This window comes from Manis pentadactyla, chromosome 5, assembly GCF_030020395.1.
Source record: "Manis pentadactyla isolate mManPen7 chromosome 5, mManPen7.hap1, whole genome shotgun sequence".
Taxonomy (NCBI): Eukaryota; Metazoa; Chordata; class Mammalia; order Pholidota; family Manidae; genus Manis; species Manis pentadactyla.
The window spans coordinates 107,077,570-107,096,432 of NC_080023.1; the positions used below are offsets into that span (position 1 = coordinate 107,077,570).

The 18,863-nt window shown below is 38.4% G+C and overlaps 1 long non-coding RNA gene across 3 annotated transcripts in view; it reads left to right on the forward strand.

Annotated features, from left to right (window-relative positions):
• Positions 1 to 18,863, forward strand: part of LOC118930950 (uncharacterized) — a 382,945-nt gene that overhangs the window by 301,791 nt on the left and 62,291 nt on the right. For all 3 annotated transcript variants that reach the window (XR_008997854.1, XR_005032218.2, XR_008997855.1), the window contains one exon: positions 16,231 to 16,414. This is a non-coding gene — a long non-coding RNA (uncharacterized LOC118930950). The remainder of the gene's footprint in view (positions 1 to 16,230; positions 16,415 to 18,863) is intronic.

Consider the following 18,863-nt stretch of genomic DNA (forward strand, 5'->3'; position numbering starts at 1 on the left):
AGAGAAGGAGGGGTTTACTACAAAGGAGCACAAGGGGAGTTTCTGGATGATGAAAATATTCTGTATCTTAAACGGATGTTACTATGACTGGATTTGTCAAAACTCTCAAAGGCATCAGTTAAAAAGTGTGAAATTAATTGTAAATTCATAGCAGCTCTATTTAGAATAAACCAAAACTGGAAATAACTGAAACAGTCATCAGAAACATAATGAATTATAAGACAGCTTATGAACTTGGTAACTAATTGGCATAAATTCAACAGGATGGCAGCTGGATGACAGTTTTTTGTGAACCTGGATGTGATGTTGGGGTGGGAAGCCTGGGGCCTGGCTGAGCATGTAACTGGAAGCTATGTGCCTCTGACTTACCCTTTTATACATAAAGGGCAGGGTAGCATTACTTATGTGCTATCTTTGTCTTGTGAGATGTCTGAACCTCTTTCATTTTTTTCCTACAGTTTTTTCCCTTGACCAAGAATTGCAAGCATCTTGGCAGGCTAATAATCTGGTGCTGTTTAGATCAATTGTCTGTCCACCATTTATTTCATGATTGAGAACTAGATTCTGCTTTAATAAACATTGTGCTAAATGCTGTGTGGTACCCTAGAGGTTTTGTAATAGTATAAGGGCATGAGTGGAAAAGCTGATGATTTGAATAAAGTTAGTGGTTTAGTTAATGGTTTTGTACCAACGTCCATTTCTAGTTTTGACAAAGGTACCATGGTTTTGTCAGTGTTAAAACATTAGGAGAAATTGAGTGAAGGCTATTAAAGGATTTCTCTGCACTCTCTTTGCAGCTTTCATAAAAATTTAAAATTGTCCCCAAATAAAACATAATATTTAAAGAATCCCAGTCCAGAAAGTGTATGCCTTTTCTTTATCTTTAAAATAAGAAATTTATTATATATTCTGAACACAGTGTTTTAATATCCTGGGAATTTTACTATATTTCATAATTTTCTGTCACTTATTAGTAGACAATAGTCATCAATCACACTCATTACATATAGGAGTAGATTACATGGATGTATTAACAAAGTCTTGTAGAAAATACCCATAAAGGCTCTTCCCCTACCCCTGGATTATGTCAGCTAAACATTTGAAACATCTTTTCTTTTCTTACTCTAGATTTCTTTCTTTTTTTATTTTCAATTAAGGTATCATTGATATACAATCTTATGAAGGTTTCGTATGAGCAACATTGTGGTTTCATCATTCACACATACTACCAAGCCCCCCAACACACAGCATTGCAATCACTGTCCATCAGTGTAGTAAGGTGCTATAGAGTCATTACTTGCCTTCCCCATGACCTACCTATATTGTGAGTACTAATTATAATACCCCTCAATCCCCTTCTCCCTCCTTCCCCACCCACCCTCCTCAACCCCTTCTCTTTGGTAATTGCTAGTCTGTTCTAGGAGTCTGTGAGTTTGCTGCTGTTTTATTCCTAGTTTTGCTTTGTTGTTATACTCCACAAATGAAATCATTTGGTACTTGCCTTTCTCCGCCTGGCTTATTTCACTGATCATAATACCCTCTAGCTCCATCCATGTTGTTGCAAATGGTAGAATTTGTTTTTCTCTCATGGCTGAATAATATTGCATTGTGTATATGTACCACATCTTCTGTATCCATTTATCTACTGGTAGATTCTTAGGTTGCTTCCATATCTTGGATACTGTAAATAGGGCAGTGATAAACATAGGGATGCATATGTCTTTTTGAATCCAGGATGTTGTTTTCATCTGGTAAACTCCTAAGAGTGGAATTACCTGGTCGAATGGTATTTCTATTTTTAGTTTTTTGAGGAACCTCCATATTGCTTTCCACAATGGTTGAACTAATTTACATTCCCACCAACAATGTAGGAGGGTTCTCCTTTCCCTGCATCCTCCCCAGCATTTGTTGTTGCTTGTCTTTTGGATGTTGGCCATCCTAACTAGTGTGAGGTGATATCTCATTGTGGTTTTAATTTGTATTTCCCTGATAATTAGCAATGTGGAGCATCTTTTCATGTGCCTGTTGGCCATCTGAATTTCTTCTTTGGAGAAGTGTCTGTTCAGATCCTCCACCCATTTTTTAAACAGGTTATTTGCTTTTTGGGTGTTGAGGCATGTGAGCTCTTTATATATTTTGGATGTTAACCCCTCATCAGATAAGTCATTTATGAATATATTCTACCATACTGTAGGATGCCTTTTTGTTCTGCTGATGGTGTCCTTTGCTGTACAGAAGCTTTTTAGTTTGATGTAGTCCCATTGTTCACTTTTGCTTTTGTTTCCCTTGCCTGAAGAGATGTGTTCAGAAAAAAGTTGCTCATGTTTATATTTAAGAGATTTTTGCCAATGTTTTCTTTTAAGAGTTTTATGGTTTCATGACTTACATTCAGGTCTTTGATCCATTTCAAGTTTACTTTTGTTTATGCAGTTAGACAATAATCCAGTTTCATTCTCTTGCATGTAGCTGTCCAGTTTTGCCAACACTATTTGTTGAAGAGGTTGTCATTTCCCCATTGTATACCCATGGCTCCTTTATCGTATATTAATTGATCATATATGTGTGGGTTTATATCTAGGCTCTGTAGTCTGTTCCATTGATCTATGGATATATTCTTATGCCAGTACCAAATCATTTTGATTACTGTGGCTTTGCAGTAGAGATTGAAGTTAGACAGCATAATCTCCCCAGCTTTGTTCCTCCTTCTCAGGATTGCTTTGTCTATTCAGGGTCTTTTGTGACTCCATATGAATTTTATAACTATTTGTTCTAGTTCATTGAAGAATGCTGTTGGTATTTTGATAGGTATTGCATTGAATCTGTATATTGCTTTAGGCAGGATGGCCATTTTGACAATATTAATTCTTCCTATCCATGGGTGCAGGATGAATTTCCATTTATTGGTGTCTTCTGTAATTTCTCTCATGAGTGCCTTGTAGTTTACAGGGTACAGGTCTTTCACCTCCTTGGTTAGGTTTATTCCTAGGTGTTTTATTCTTTTTGTTGCAATTGTGAATGGAATTGTTCTCCTGATATCTCTTTCTGCTAGTTCATCATTAGTATATAGGAATGCTACAGATTTCTGTGTATTAATTTTGTATCCTACAACTTTGCTGAATTCAATTATTAGTTCTAGTAGTTTTTGGGTGGATTCTTTAGGTTTTTTTATGTACAATATCATGTCATCTGCAAACAGTGATAGTTTAACTTCTTCCTTACCAATCTGGATGCTGTTTTTTCTTTGTGTTGTCTGATTGTTTTGACTAGGAACTCCCTATGTTAAATAAAAGTGGTGAGAGTGGGCATCCTTGTCTTGTTCCCGATCTTAGAGGAGAAGCTTTCAGCTTTTCACTGTTAAGTATGATGTTGGCTGAGGGTTTGTTGTACATGGCCTTTATTACATTGAGGCACTTGCCCTCTCTACACATTTTGTTGAGAGATTTTATCGTGAATGGATGTTGAATTTTGTCAGAGCTTTCCAGCATCTATTGAGATGATCCTGTGATTTTTGTGCTTCTTTTTGTTCTAATGCATCTAATGCATTGCTCAGTGACTCTGTCTCCTTACTTATTTTCTGTCTGGTTGATCTGTCTTTTGGAGTGAGTGGTGTGTTGAAGTCTCCTAATATGAATGCATTATATTCTGTTTACCCCTTTAATTCTGTTAGTATTTGTTTTGCATATTTATGTGCTCCTGTATCAGGTACATAGATATTTATAATGGTTATATCCTCTCATTGGGCTGACCCCTTGATCATTATGTAATGTCCTTCTTTGTCTCTTTTTACTTTCTTTGCTTTGAAGTTTATTTTTTCTGATACAAGTACTGCATCTCCTGCTTTTTTCTCCCCATTGTTTGCATTAAATATCTTTTCCCATCCCTTCACTTTTAGTCTTTGGGTTTTAAGTGAGTCTCCTGTTGACAGCATATATATGGGTCTTGTTTATCCATTCTGTAACTCTGTGTCTTTTCATTGGTACATTCAGGCCATTTACATTTAGGTGATTATCTATAGGTATGTACTTATTGCTTTTGCAGGCTTTAGATTTGTGGCTACCAAAGGTCCAAGGGCTGCGTCCTTACTATTTAACAGTCTAACTTAATTCACTTACTATGCTATGTTTCAAGTACAATCTAAATATTCTTTTGTTTTTGTTTTTTTTCCTCTTCCTCCACTCCTTATATATTAGGTGTCATATTCTGTACTCTTTGTGTATCCCTTGACTGACTTTGTGGGTAGTTGAGTTAATTTTGCATTTGCTTAATAATTAATTTGTCTACTTCTTTTACTGTGGTTTTATTTTTCTCTTGGCAGCTATTTAGCCTTAGGGGCACTTCCATTTATAGCAGTCCCTCTAAAATACACTGTAGAGACATTTTGTGGGAGGTAAATACACTCAACTTTTGCTTATCTGAAAATTGCTTAATCCCTGTTTCAAATTTAAATGATAATCTTGCTGGTAGGATATTCTTAGTTCAAGGCCCTTCTTTTTCATTGGATTAATGTATCATGCCACTCCTTTCTGGCCTGTAAATTTCTGCTGAGAAATCTGCTAATAGCCTGATGGGCTTTCCCTCATACATGATCTTTTTTCTCTCTCTGGCTGCTTTTAATACTCTCTCTTTGTTCTTGTTCTTTGCCATTTTAATTATTATATGTCTTGGTGTTGTCTTCCTTGGGTCCCTTGTGTTGGGAGGTCTCTGCACTTCCATGGTCTGAGAGACTAAGATTGCGGAAGTTTTCAGCAATTATTTCCTCAAAGAAACTTTCTCTCCCTTCTCTCTTTCTCTTGTTCTGGTATTCATATAATGCAAATATTGTTCTTTTTGGATTGGTTGCACAGTTCTCTGATTATTCTTTCATTCCTAGAGATCCTTTTTTTCTCTGTGCATCAACTTCTTTATTTTCCTCTTCTCTAATCTCTATTTCTATTGCCATCTCCTCTACCTTATGTAATCTACTTAAAATTCCTCCATTGTATGTTTCCTTTCAGATGCAGTATTTTTCAAATTTTCTAGCTCTTTCTTTTAATCCCCCCTGAGATCTTGAATATTTTTCTGTAGCTCCATGAGCATGTTTATGATTATTTGGAAATCTTTATCAAGGAGATTAGTGATTTCAGTTTCAGTGAGCCCTCTTTCTGGTGTTTTTTTCTTGTAATTTTGTTTAGATTAAATTCCTTTGTCATTTCATATTTCTAATGATTCCTTTGGAATAATAACTTTGTGTGGGCAGTGCCCTCTAGTGTCCAGAAGCTCCACTCTCTGGAGCTGCCTAGCACCTGAAACGATGGCAGGGGTCACAGGTTCTTGGTGCCAGAGCCTGCTGGATGAAAGTACTCTTTCTTGCTTCCTGGCTGCAGTGACTGCCTCCACAGGCAGGTCCAGTGGGCTGAGTGCGAAGGGTGGAGCCTCTGCATTACACCTCTGTAGCTGCCATAGGTGGGGCTGCCCTCCAGCTGGCCTGAAGCAATGGTAGGGGCAGCACGTGTGCAGACTGGTGCCTGCCGCGAATTGCAGTGGGGGGTCTCAGCGCTGCATTGCCAGACAGGGCGATAGTGTCTGAATCTCCTGAAATTTCCCAACCTGCTGGGCTAAGTGTGCCAGCATGATGATTTTGTCCAACTGTCCTTTCTCCTGAGCAGCAAGCTCTATGTAATGTTTGCCCCTTTTGTACCCCTCTTGCTATTGTGAAATATTTCAAAAGGCCCACCTTTCTTTTGTCCTGGAGTGGCCAGTTGTTAGTATCTGTTCTCCACAAGTGGCTGGAATCTCAGTGTGTCCAAGTATTCTGCCTGTCTTTGCTTTCCAACCATCTATAGAGCACTATGTAATGTGGATTTGTGCTCCTGGAGCAGATCTTCAGGGATGAGTGTTTAGCAGTGCTGGGCTTCTACTCCCTCCTGGCTCCTTTTCTCTTCCTCCTGCCTGTGAACTGGATTTTGGGGAGGGCTTGGGTCCCGCTGGATTATGACTTTGCTTTACCCTTTTCTGTGAGGTCTTCTCTTTTCTCCAGATGTAGGCATTCTGTTCTGCAGACTTTGCATAACTCTTTCTGGATTGGTTGTATTTGCTGTATTTTTATGTTATATGTGGTTTGGGGAGGAGCTTTCTGCATCACTTCTGACACCACCATCTTTTTCCCCTCCCACTCTAGATTTCTTCTGTGTGATATTCCAAGCTTCTTAAAAGCCACGTTAAACAACTGTACACAGACAATAGCTAAAAAGTTTAAGATATGTGTTATAATAGAAGAAATTTGTAGACAGTGTTACAAATGCATAATAACAGATTCAAGAAGAAGAGCACTAGTAAAATAGTAAAAGAAAACTAATAAAAATCTGGTTTCTTGCTTGGCTCAAGAGAGTATTTATGGAATTTTAGGTGTTAACAGGTGACTCAGATATTCTGGTGCAGGATATTTGAAGGGTCTGAAATCACACCCCGAAGCAGCCTTCTCTGCGGGTCTCCCTCCAGCCCCAGCCTCTCAGTGAATCACTGAGTGAAGGTGCGGAGAGACTGAGCACTGGTTTTTGTCCCTGGGATAGATATCTTTTCCCACAGTGGGAAGACTTGTGACTGGACACAGAAAGATAGGGAAGCTCCTAACATCCTCAGACATAGTCAACTATAACACAGTCATTCTCTGAGAGGAGAAGGGATGTTTGACAAAGACTGTCCTGGGTGCAGCTGTCCTTGTGTTAGGAAGTTGACCCAAGGACAGCTACACATGTCTAATCTTTACTGATACATATTCTGTTTCATGACCAAGAATGACTTACAAGAGAAATTATGAAATCTGTAGTTAACATTAGTCATTCTATTGTGAGCAAAGATTTTTAAATTGAAAAGAGTTGGATTGTTATCCTAGCTCTGCCATTTGCTATCTCTATGACCTCGGGAAAGTTCCTTGCCCATCTGAGGCCCAGTTTCTTTGCTTGTAAATTGGAGATAACAATAATTTCTGTTTCCTAGGATTATTATGCCAAGGCCAGCACATGCACATAATGAGAAACTGAATGAACCCATTACATATTCGTTCTCCCCACTTGCTTTTTCTAGCTCTCTCTGATATAGCTGGGGTGATCTATGTCACACAAAGACAACTAGAATTCCATATATATATATATATATATATAAAACATATAACCATGATATGGCTTCATGTATCACAAACACGTGTGTGTACGTATGGACAACTTGCCCAGGCTTTGGCCACATACGGAGCTTCCATCCCATTTATGAGTTTCCCTGAGACTGTTTTCCCTTCCCCCACCAGCTCCCACCTCCTTCCTCCTAGGTCCCCCAGTGCCTTCCCTCTGTTCCTCTCCCCCTTACTTTCCCCCCGACAACACTTTCCTCACCTCCTCCTCCTCCCCTTCTCTCTTCTTTCTCCCAGTCTTCTTCCCAGACTTCTTAACAGGTATGGAGGGGAAGGTCCACACACACACACAAAGATCACTAGGATTGCCGCTCAGTGCTTAACTGCATTGTGGAAACCTCCAGACCTTTTTTAAACTATGAAAGCTACCAAATGCTTCATGAGCAGCAAACTGAGTCTGGAGGAAGCCCACTGACTGCTGAGTGACACACAAGCAAACAGAACTCTCCTCCCCTCCAACCCACCTGCATTCAAAGGAAGGTGATGTCAGTGATAAGTATTGGTGGGAAGATCCAAACCATTTTTATGGTCCCATGCTGGACTATTTTCAGAAATAGTATATAGTGGTTGAATACTTTGATCAAGTTTTTATTTTTATTCTCCCAAATAGCTAAGAGTGTCATAATCTCAATCTTAGTAGAATGAAGCAATTTTTATGAACTATTCTTATCCTCTGATTTTTTCTGAAGGCTTCCATGATTCTCATTTTATTCCTTTAGTTAATTTTTGTTACAAAATAAGCACCCCTTCCTCCCATCCCCCAGAACTAAAGCAAAAAGAAATTACAGGATTAAGGTGAAGTCATTAGGGGAGGAAGCCCCATGTATAGAAGGGGGGAGGCCTCAGGGGAAGGTGTTTCATTTATGGGGTGAGCAAATGACCCATGTGTGGGGCTGCAACAGGCCCCAGACACCCTGAGAAGCCCTTAACTTCTGCAGGGATTTAAAAATCCCTGATATGTTGTGAGCTCACAGAACTCTGACATTTACTTATTAGAAAAATGTGTACTTTAGAAGAGCTCAATTTATTCTCCAATTTCTGAAACTGATTGCACTGTGAACTCTGGTTGGAAGTTGTTGCCCTGCTGTAGATGTCAGTTAGCTCTTCTAGTTTATGTACTGGATGTTTGATGAGGTTTGCAGGGATGGTGCCGGACTTTTGGTGCATATGTCAACGTCTTAAAATCCTATCCAGTGTTAGGTGCAACATTGCTCCTTAAGAACTTTACAGAGAAACTAAGATTATTCAGATGAGCAAAAATATAAAATATATATACTTGTAATATAATTGACCTTACCTTCAAGAAGAGATGTAAATGCTTTCAATAAGTTGGTGAATGTAGAGGGAGAAAGTGCATGTTTAGCTGAGATAGGGAAAGCAGTAAATGATCAGGAAGGGAGGCTTCCAGTGTAGAAAAGCCATGAAGTAGGGAAACTCCAAGAATGGAGAGCATGGCGGTCTGTGACTGGGTGTATGGCTCAAAGAGTGGGTTCTCTTGTCTGGACTTGAAAGGGGACTGATGATGCAAAGGGAAGGAAGGAAAGGGAACTGCCTTTTACTTTTCTGGTATCATTTGCCAGGCCGTTTATGATGAATATGGAAATCGGGTGCCTAGATCCCCTTCAAATGAAAAAGTGTTCAGCAGCCACTGCGAGAGATGTTTCCAGGCAGCCTTCAGCTGTCAGCCCCTTCAGCTACACAGAGCCGCCTTGCGTAAGGTCACATCCTTTTCGGGATGGCCAGCACACAATTGGTTAAGGATTAGGTATAAAAGTTTAGTCATTTCAGTCTTACCTGGGGAAATTCTGATGAGCTCCTTCAGCTCTAAAGCCCCCTGTGGGGTCAGCTCAAGGTGTCAGGCCTGCATCAAAGTTCAGTTTTCCCTTTGCCCAGTCCTGCTTCCTTCCCTGCCCTCTAACAGGTGCTGATCCTGGCAGCACTCTCTAATGCAAGTTCTACACTCTAAATCCATCTCAGAGTCTGCTTCCTGGAGAACCTACCTGTGACACCCTTTCAGTATATTGTTATTTAAGTTTCATAATAGCTCCCTGAGTTGGTATTATTAGCTCTATTGTACAGGTGACAGATCAAGACTTAGGTTAAGTAATTCACCAGCAGTCATACACATTGGCATTGGCACTTAACCACAATATCCATGTTCTTTTCATTATATCATGTTGCTGTTAAAAGGATTAGCAATAGACAAACAAGCTTCATGTACAATAAAGATTGGATAATTACTTGTGTGCCCTCATTCAGTCAACAGCTACTCACCAGTGTACCAGAAATTTTATAGTAACAGAAGGAAGAAACATGAAATGCAAGATAGATTTGCTATCTACATAAAGGCTTGTAGACGAGGGAAGAATCTTGTTTCTGTTCTAAAATGCCACTCCACAAGTCTAAGGTTGACTTTGATAGTATTGTTAAAGGTCGAGCTTTATCAGTTATATTTTCTTTTGGAATTATAACATTTAAATAAGTGGAATTTGAAAGTAAGAACAACAAGAAAAGACTCAATAAAGACAGATACTATTGCTGCCAAACTAGTTGCAACCAAGACAACTGTAAGGTATTGGGAGATGTTGTAAACATCTAGGAAAGATATGCACTTATATTGCTTCTCAAATATATTTAAGTTTTCACTTTAAAGAGCACAAATGGAAATCTCATAACACATTCTGTGTATGGTTCAAGCTGGAAAGAAAAAGGATGGATTCAAGCAAAAAGAAATTGGCTCAACATCAAAAGATTGGCAGATGAGTATACCTGTATATGTTTTGAGTTAGAACAAAATATTTGAGGTATGTATGCATCATTTTTTATTATTTAACCAACTTTTTCTGTTGGCCACAATTGCTGTTCAACTGAGATTCTCCACCATGTTTATTAAGATCATGAATCCCCACAATAGTATCTCTCGTAAAGAATATATTTAATTAAAGTTTATTATATGAATGAATCATCCAAAAATGTATAAGATGAAATAATTTCATTTAATATATCATGTAGATTATATGTAAGTACCATGTGTAGATTCTGTATAATTTCTAGTTTGTTTCATTGGGGACAGCAGTCAACTCTTTCTGGAAGAAAGATAATATCCAATCCTTCTTTGTTAGTGGATTACTAAATGGATTTTGCTTTTTTACTTTTATTGTATTAATATTCAGTGAAACATTTAAAACAGTTATATGATGAGGCAATGCATTTGGAAAGACAAATTTAGCTAAAATAACAGCAGAAACTTCCTATTTATAAGCTAACATTGATCAGAACCAGAACTAAGGAAATTCTTAATCTCATACAAAAGTGCAACTATTTAACCTTTCCTATAAATACTGACCCTCAATCTATAGTTAACTGCCACTTCACCCTGTCTTTTTATCTTCCAAACTTTTCTCCCAAATCTCTGAGTAGTAACACCCTTCATTTCCATTGTGAGCTCATCATACTTTCCCACACATGTAATTTTTCCTTTTAGAATTGCTGCATTTTTAGCCTATAACTACATAAAGCCAATCTGCTCCCTTGGCTTTCCTGAGGTTATGTTGATTTTCACATAGTGGAGTGAGAAGGCAAGTATGGAGCCACAGAACTTATTTGTCTTGGTGACCGAATGGCTTGATTTAAGATCATTAGTTGTAATTCTGTGTTAGAACCAAAAATCTGGAATCTTGTCATATCTGGTGAGAAAAGCAAGAATGACACTCGTAGGTGGTATTTCTACAAAGGTAGATTTTTAAAATAAAATTTACAGCATAAATATGAGTGTAAATGTATATTAGTTTTATAACCTATATCAAGATAAAATGAGTCAAATTTAAAAAAGTAAAATCCTTTAGGAATATATTGTTACTACTCTCACTAACATCCATATTTGGTATCATTACTTATCATTGTAAACTTAAGTAGAAAACCACTTTCATTTATTGTGACTCTATTCTGAATAGGTCAAAACTTTTCATGGCCTATAGTGTGCTCTTAGTTTCATATTGGACAAGTTTAAAACTTCAGAATAATTCAATTTCTTTTCAAAGCTTTCCAGTCCAGCTTTTGAATATTTGTGTTATCTGACTACAGTCACCACGGACTGCTAAAAATACGTGATTTCTTGCAGTACCTGAAGTACTTAGATGCCTATTTACATTACTAGAGAGAAGACAATTCCTTTAAAGCATATCAACAGTTTTGCATTAATGCTATATATTAGGTACTGTGTTAGAAGATGTACAGTATATGAAGACATGGAGACATGATCAAGGAGTTAATAATTTAGTTGAAGAGACTGAATATATAAAGTTGTTCATGTTTTAAATAACAAAAAAAATAGTTAAAAGTCAAATTTAATATTCTATATGTACAGAGAGAGAAGGTCCTTCAGACTCCAATTGTTAAGGGAAACCAGGTTTAGCTGACTCTCAGGGTGGGAAGGGGATGCTGCCTTTCCAGGATTGGCTGGGGAGGGGATTTAGGGCTGGGTAGAAAAAGTTGAAAAAGTTTAATATAGGAAATGTAGAATCCATTAAGAAAAAAATTAATGAGTAGTTTGGTAGAGGTTTTATGGAGGAAAGTAGGTAAGATGATGCACTAAAGATTTAGTGGGTGGAGGAAATGAATATGGGGTTACATACAGATTCAGGAGTTTTTGCTTCAATTGTTACACTGGGGTTTTTCAAACTGTGTGCCAGGAAACACAGATTTTTAAAGTTCTGAAGAGATGTACCATTGGAGAGAAAAAAAAAATAGTTCCACAGGCAATTTCACTTGGCAAATACTATGCTAAACAAAGTTTTTTTCTTTAGGAATTGTTATTCTTTAATATATTAATGTGCATTGTAAATTTCCAAAACAATATACAGTGTTTTATAAACCTATGGAAATGAAAAGGAAGGCTCATAGAATCAATTTATCTTGAAGGATAAACTGATACGACTTGGTAACTGATTAAGTATATGAAGTAAGAAAGAATGTAAACAAAGATAAAAGATGTTGAAGTTAAGAGAGTATAAAAAACCATTTTGTAATCATTGCTATCATTTGTCGAGCTGTTATTACATGCCAGGTACTGCAGATGAGGGACTGGGACTCAGAAGTTTAAGTAATTTGTCTAGGGTCACATAGATAATATGTGGTTGTCACAATAGAGCAGTCACAGTAGAATGAAATGAATGATGGAGAGACACCAAAGACATAAGTGAAAGGATATGAAGTTCCTTTAATCACAAAAGATATAGAGGCTTATGGTACCAATTATACAAAGCAGGAGGCAACACGGTGCACTCGCAGATGGAGTTACAGGTGCAGCCGGTCCGTGCTACACAGCACGATGATCCTGCCAGATGAGCTTTAAAAAAAAAAAATCTATGTGACCATCTGCAAGTCACTGGTACAAAATAACCCCAGCAGATTTTTGAGTGCTTTGTGAAACAAGGTGAATCAAAGGTCAATTTCCCAGGAATGCTATATCTTAGAAGCCCCAGGCTATCGGCCTATTTTTTCCATTCTTATACGTAGTTAAATTAGAGCCAGGGTTTAAATCCAGGTCTGCTTTGTTTCGAAGCCTCAGTTGTCTTTTATTCGTGACTGTTAGTTTGTGTACAGATGGAAGAATGGTGAAACCGTCAGAGCACATTCCTGCAGATATTCCCTTTCCAGGTCTCCTGAAGAATTTGACTTCCTTTGCTTCATAGCTTGGGCATCAAGTAGCCCCTGTAGCTTACTTTACTTTTTTTCCTCTGTGCATGCAAACAAAACAAAACAAAACAAAACAAAACAAAATAAAAAACATGTTTTAAGGGATTCACTGGTTATCAAATCCTTTGGTTTGTTTAAAGCAGAGATTACTCTCTGGTTGTACATCTTTGTCTTATGGCCCTAAGACTGTGGTATTATACAATATAGGAAGGTCCTGGGGAAGGCAGTATAGCACAGAGAAGACAAGTAGTGACTATAGCATCTTACTACCCTCATGGGCAGCGACTGTAATGGGGTATGTGGTGGGGACTTGATAATATGGGTGAATGTTGAAACCACAATGTTGTTCATGTGAAACCTTCATAAGATTGTATATCAGTGATACCTTAATTAAAAAAAAACGACTCTGGTATTATAACATACACAGCCTATACTTGGCTGCAACAGCCCCTCCTAAAGAAAGATTATCAAGATAACTTTTGACAGGCAGTGTTCTGCATCCTGACCTGTATGACCTCATTTAAGCTCATAGCAATGGAATGAGAAGACAGGAGAATGTTATCAGTATCCTCATTCTTTAAGTAACACAGAGAATAAGAAATTTTCCTAGGGTCACATACTTGGAGAATGTAGAAGTCAAACTGGGGGTCCAGACTTGAGACTCCTTATTGTTAACTCCTACTGCACATTGTGAGGCCATGAGAATCACTCGGCAACACTGGCGCTGTTCTGATCCAGTCTGCTTGCCACTTTGTATTGCTGCTGCTATTAACTTTCACTGCCTGTTAGAAATGTCACACCCGTTGGCATCATTTATTGTCTCTTTTAATGATGTTTAACCTTGATGTCCTTCATTCAATGGCAAAGCCCATCTTTAGGGCTTCTTTCTTTGGCTGACACGCTTATGGGTGTGAGGGGGTGTCCTCCCTTCTAGGGTTATGATGCTTCCACACTGTTGCCTTCCTTTCATTTAAAAACTATGCTCACACTATTGCAACTTTAAATATTTTTTTCCTTCCATTGAGAAGCTTAGATGTGTTCTATTGGGAGGTGAATGGATTTGGTCATTCAAAACTGTCCAAAATCTTCTGTTAAATATTTTAAATATGAATATTTTCCTAATTCTCTAAACTGCATCTTTTCTTTTCCTTATAAAAACATCTGTTGAGTTCCTGCTATATGCTAGGCACTACGCTAATAACATAAAGATAAATAAGAAAATGTCCTGATCCTTAGGCACTCAGTGTCTGACAGCGCAGTTGTGTACAGTTAAATAACTGGTATAGTGTGAAAAGTGCTGTGCTAAAGAATGTGGAAGTGCCTGGGGAATACAGAAGAGCTAGAAAAGGGACATGGTATTTGATCTGGGGCTTCATTAGCAGGAATTCATTAGTTGGAAAAGTTGGAAAAGGGAGCGCAGGGCAAACCAGGCAGAGTGAACTGTACATGCAAGTGCACAGAGCTGCAAATGTCCAGGCCTAGGAGGGATGAACTGACTGCTGAACGCATGTAGAAGAATAGAGAGAAGTGATCATAGACCAGCCTGATGAGCCAGGCTAAAGATTTTGGACGTAAGTCCGTGGACAATGGAAGCCCCTTTTTTCCAGGATCAGTCTTTATACTAACACCTTTACCTTTCCAAATCCAACCTCAGCTTCTGCTCAAGACTAAAACTGGTAGTAAAGTTGGGCAGGCTCAGCAGCCAGGGCAGCTTCTGACTTCATGAAAAAGATCGATTCCCTTACCTTTCCCTGTTAGAACAATCCTCAGCCTTTACCAAACAAACCAGGGGTGGCTGCGGCAACGTGTCAGGTCAGACCAGTCTCTCTACTGGTTACACACAGCACGACTTTCAGAATGAGTCTGCCTTCCATTCCTAGAATAATGGTTTGGGGAAGATGAGGGCTTATGAACCAAAGCCTACTTCTAGGTGGCAGCCCCTGAAGGTGACACTGGATACAGTCTACTTCATGTGTGTTTGAATTGGGATAATCCTGGCCCTTCCCCAGATTATCAAATGTCTGTCTGGGCATAAAACTGATCCTACTCAGATGCTATGAACATTTTCTGGAAAAGCAGGTCATTTTTGGTCCAGATTTTTGAGTAACTATTTCCGCCATTTCTTTCAAACTTTATCTTGATAATGCCTTTATAACTCCTTTTTATCGCCTGTCCTACTCGCATCCTATTTAGGAAATCTTGTCATGCCATAGTCCTGGGAAAGGAACATGACCCTGTGACCTCCCCCAACTTCCTAGTCATTGGATGAACATCCGTCCCAGGGACAACCAATCCCTTTTTTGGTCTCTTTTTTTATGTTTTGTTTTCTGTTTTGTAAGTTAAAAGAACTAGAGTTGACAGGCAGTAATATAGACATTGATTCCACCTGTCCAGTCTTATGTTGGAATAATCTTTCTTAAATTTCCTTCTTCCTATCCCTTTAAGAGTCAACTGAGTGAAAACACACACATGCACACACAGTTGTACTTTTCTGATGTCTGTTCATTAGTTTAACAGATAGTTATTTCATGTTTCCAGTGTGTATAATGCTGAGATTATTGTCTTAAACCCTAGTCCTTTATGGCCTGGGTGATTTCCAAATAACCTTTATAAAATGTCTACATACCCATTCTTCTAGGGTGGTGGCATGAGAACAAATTAAATACTTCCCTTATCAACTTATATTTACCGTGTTACTAATATGTTGACTCCCTATTGTCTGTCTTAAATTAAGCATGATTTGTTAGCTTTGTGTCATAAGCAAATAGTGATGTGGGCTTTCTGCCAGGGAGAAGGGATGTATGCAAGAGACACTCGTGCACATGTGCACACTCATTGTATACTCACACTTCTTTGATTTTTTTAAAGGACAGAATTGTAATGACTAAAGGCAGCTGAAATGGGAGGTGTTGCTTTATTTATATTTATTATTACAAATGTATATTTATGTCATTCCAAGAAGTTAAATGAATAAACAGAGTTGCTAATGCCATGAGGCCTTTTGTATAAATGAGGACCCACATAGGAGGGAGTCAATTCATGCCCATTCTTGGTGCTCAGATATACTGATGACTGCAGCAGCTGAAATGGCTAGACAGCAGTTGACACCAGTTGTGCTGTGATTACACATGGCTCATTCTTCATTAACAGGCAGCTACCACTTGCTTTTCATTCAGTTGGAAGGAAAAGCATAGGATACCATATTATACGTATGAGTACTCTTTATTTCTATTTTGGCCATATGGAAGCAAAACCTAAAGTGTTTCCCTGAGCAACAGCTTAGAGATAGCTGTTCTTGGTTTTTCCTGAGAATGCTTTTGGTATATGTCAGCTTCAACTTTCCAAACCTTTTTGTTTTTTTTGTTTCACAGCTTCTTTTCTGATACTTCAGTGATTCATCTAACAGGGACATGTCAGGCCCTCAAGGTCCCATCGAATTATGGTGTAAGGCCAGGAGACAGATGTGTAAGCTACCTGGCCTCATGGTGAGCTTGCGGCGTGGACTGTACCAATTGCGTGAGACAGCGTACAAGGCCATATAATAGAGGGGATTAGGTGAGAACAAAAATTTCTTTGCTTTATTTATAGTATCATTGTGGCAGGATGAAAAGCTGCAAGTGGACTTGAAATAATCCACTCAAAACTTTGATTGTTCCCTTGACTTTGCCTTGTAAATGCTTCTGTGGCCCCTGTGGATTATTGCTTCATATGCTTGGACAGACATCAATTAACATACATCAAAATGTTTCCATTTGTGTCCCTCTGTGAATGGAGGAGACCCAAAAGACACAATAGGTTGGGTAACACCCACTGGGACATTCCAGGGGACCAGGCTGTGCAGAGGACACAGGTGTGCCACTCATTCTGGGCTGGAAATACTGCATTTCTTATGGAGTTTATAGTAATTATCAAACCAGAACCCTAAAAAACAGCTAATTGGAAACTTTAGGACAAGTTTTGTAACCTAGGAAATTAGTTGTTGAAAATCAGATGAAGCTTCTGAGTGTGGCTGTTGGAGAAAGCACAAGCTATGTTAGTTTTCATAGTCATTTGAGAGCTGTTTAATCTTTTATAAAACTTTTCAGAGCGTTTAAGATGGCACTTCTTTCCAACAATATGAATGATAGAAATACACTTAACATAAATGCTCGAACATACTGATATAATAGTCATTGTCCAAGAAAAATATTCCTATAGCATGTTATATTATGGTGTTTTAAATGTATGTAATTTTTTGCTGTCTGGTTTACTCTTGTAGGGCTGTTTTCTACCCATAATGTCAATACTGCATGCAACTGGAACAAATTCGTGGCCAAATTATTGTCTTTATTGTCACAATGAATTTATAACAGATATTGTCCAGTGTGAGAGCATTACCCTAATGTCAGCTCCAAATATCTCGCAATGTGTGTTTATCTGGTAATAATGAGTGTCCTTGTGTGACAAGTCCTCAGAACATATTAGTATCCCTATTAAGCACCGTAAATGATTTGAAAAAGTACAATGGAATAAACCAAGATTAACCTCATTTAAAATAATCTCAGGATTATTTTAAGTATTATTATTATTATTATAATATAATATCAAGGCCTTGTCCTTGGGGAATTTTATTAATAAGGTTTAATAATTGTATCAGGCCAATTTGCTGTAATTCACAAATCTACATGGTAAGAGTGGTATTAAAGCATAGTCGTTTTCTTTATTTTATTATTAATCAAAACTGTAGGGTTTCATTTGCATTAATTTCTTTTGTGAATATCTTTTTAGCAAAAGTTGTAATAATATTCTAGTGTTAATGAAATAAATAAGAGTAACTGGGTTCTGCTCAATAAGAAATAGGACAACCTTTCTTTTGTTGTACACAAGCAGAACTTCTTACTGCCCAGGAACCATGTATTTAATCTGTTAAGCTAGGTCAAGTGTCTGATGGTCCACCCAGGGCACAGGGGGAAATCTCGGTGCTCTGGAGGGACAGAGCTGTTAACAGAGCCACCTAAGGTTATGTTAAAGTAAAAGTGGACTTGACCTTGAAGACAGGCCTGATTGTGAGGTGCAGTAGGATTAACACTGGCACCTTTCATATTGTGTCATTCCTCCACGTTAGGCTGGTCACCGGAGATCCCAGGTACAGGCAAAGGTGTCACCTGGGCTGCTTGCACATCCTCTTGGCCCTCTTCACATTTAAACATCTTGAAATGAAGAGTTCTGCTTTTCTATTACATAGATAACTGCAACCATAGGCAATCTTTTTCATATGATTCTTTAGTTCAATTAGCTCTATTATCTGTGTGAATGGGATCCTGTTCTGTAAAATCATTGTATCATATTTGTGTTGAGTACAACTGACCTTTAAGAGGTATGCTTCTAAATAGACAAGAAATGGTCTTCTGTTTTTGGCTCTGTGGCTATGCAAACCTGTTTCACTCAGTCATCGAATTCAGCTGGAACATTGGAACCCTGTACCTCTTTGGAGCTCCAGGACAGGCCCCAAGGGTGGGACATTTGGCATGGTGGAGAGAACATGGGCTTTGAAGTCAGAGAGTCCTGGCTTTTGCGGCTGTCTCTGCTATGTATGTCACAAGGTTATGAGTGACAGGAGAACTAGTGGCAATGTATGAGATGTCCAGCACATTTTTTGGCATTTGGTGGAGGCAAATTAGAGGTAACCATTGTGGAAAAATAGCCCCATTTCTCTGAGGTTATTGTCCTAATTTTGCAGTTTTAGTTCCATTTATCAGGAAGCACTAGGTGGCTTGATCACCTCCCACTTACCTAATTTGACTGTGGATGCAGAGGGAGCAAAGTGGGAAGAGGATAACAAGGACAAGGAAAACCATGGAGGGCCAATGAGTTATTAGAGATTCACACCCATTTATTTATAAGATTCTTTGAAGACCTTTCACAATAGGGAAGTACATTTCCTTTAGACTCCCAGACAATTGTGTTTCTTATACATTTATTCCTCTGTCTTGTGGATAGGGGACACTTTGATTGTCGCAAATTT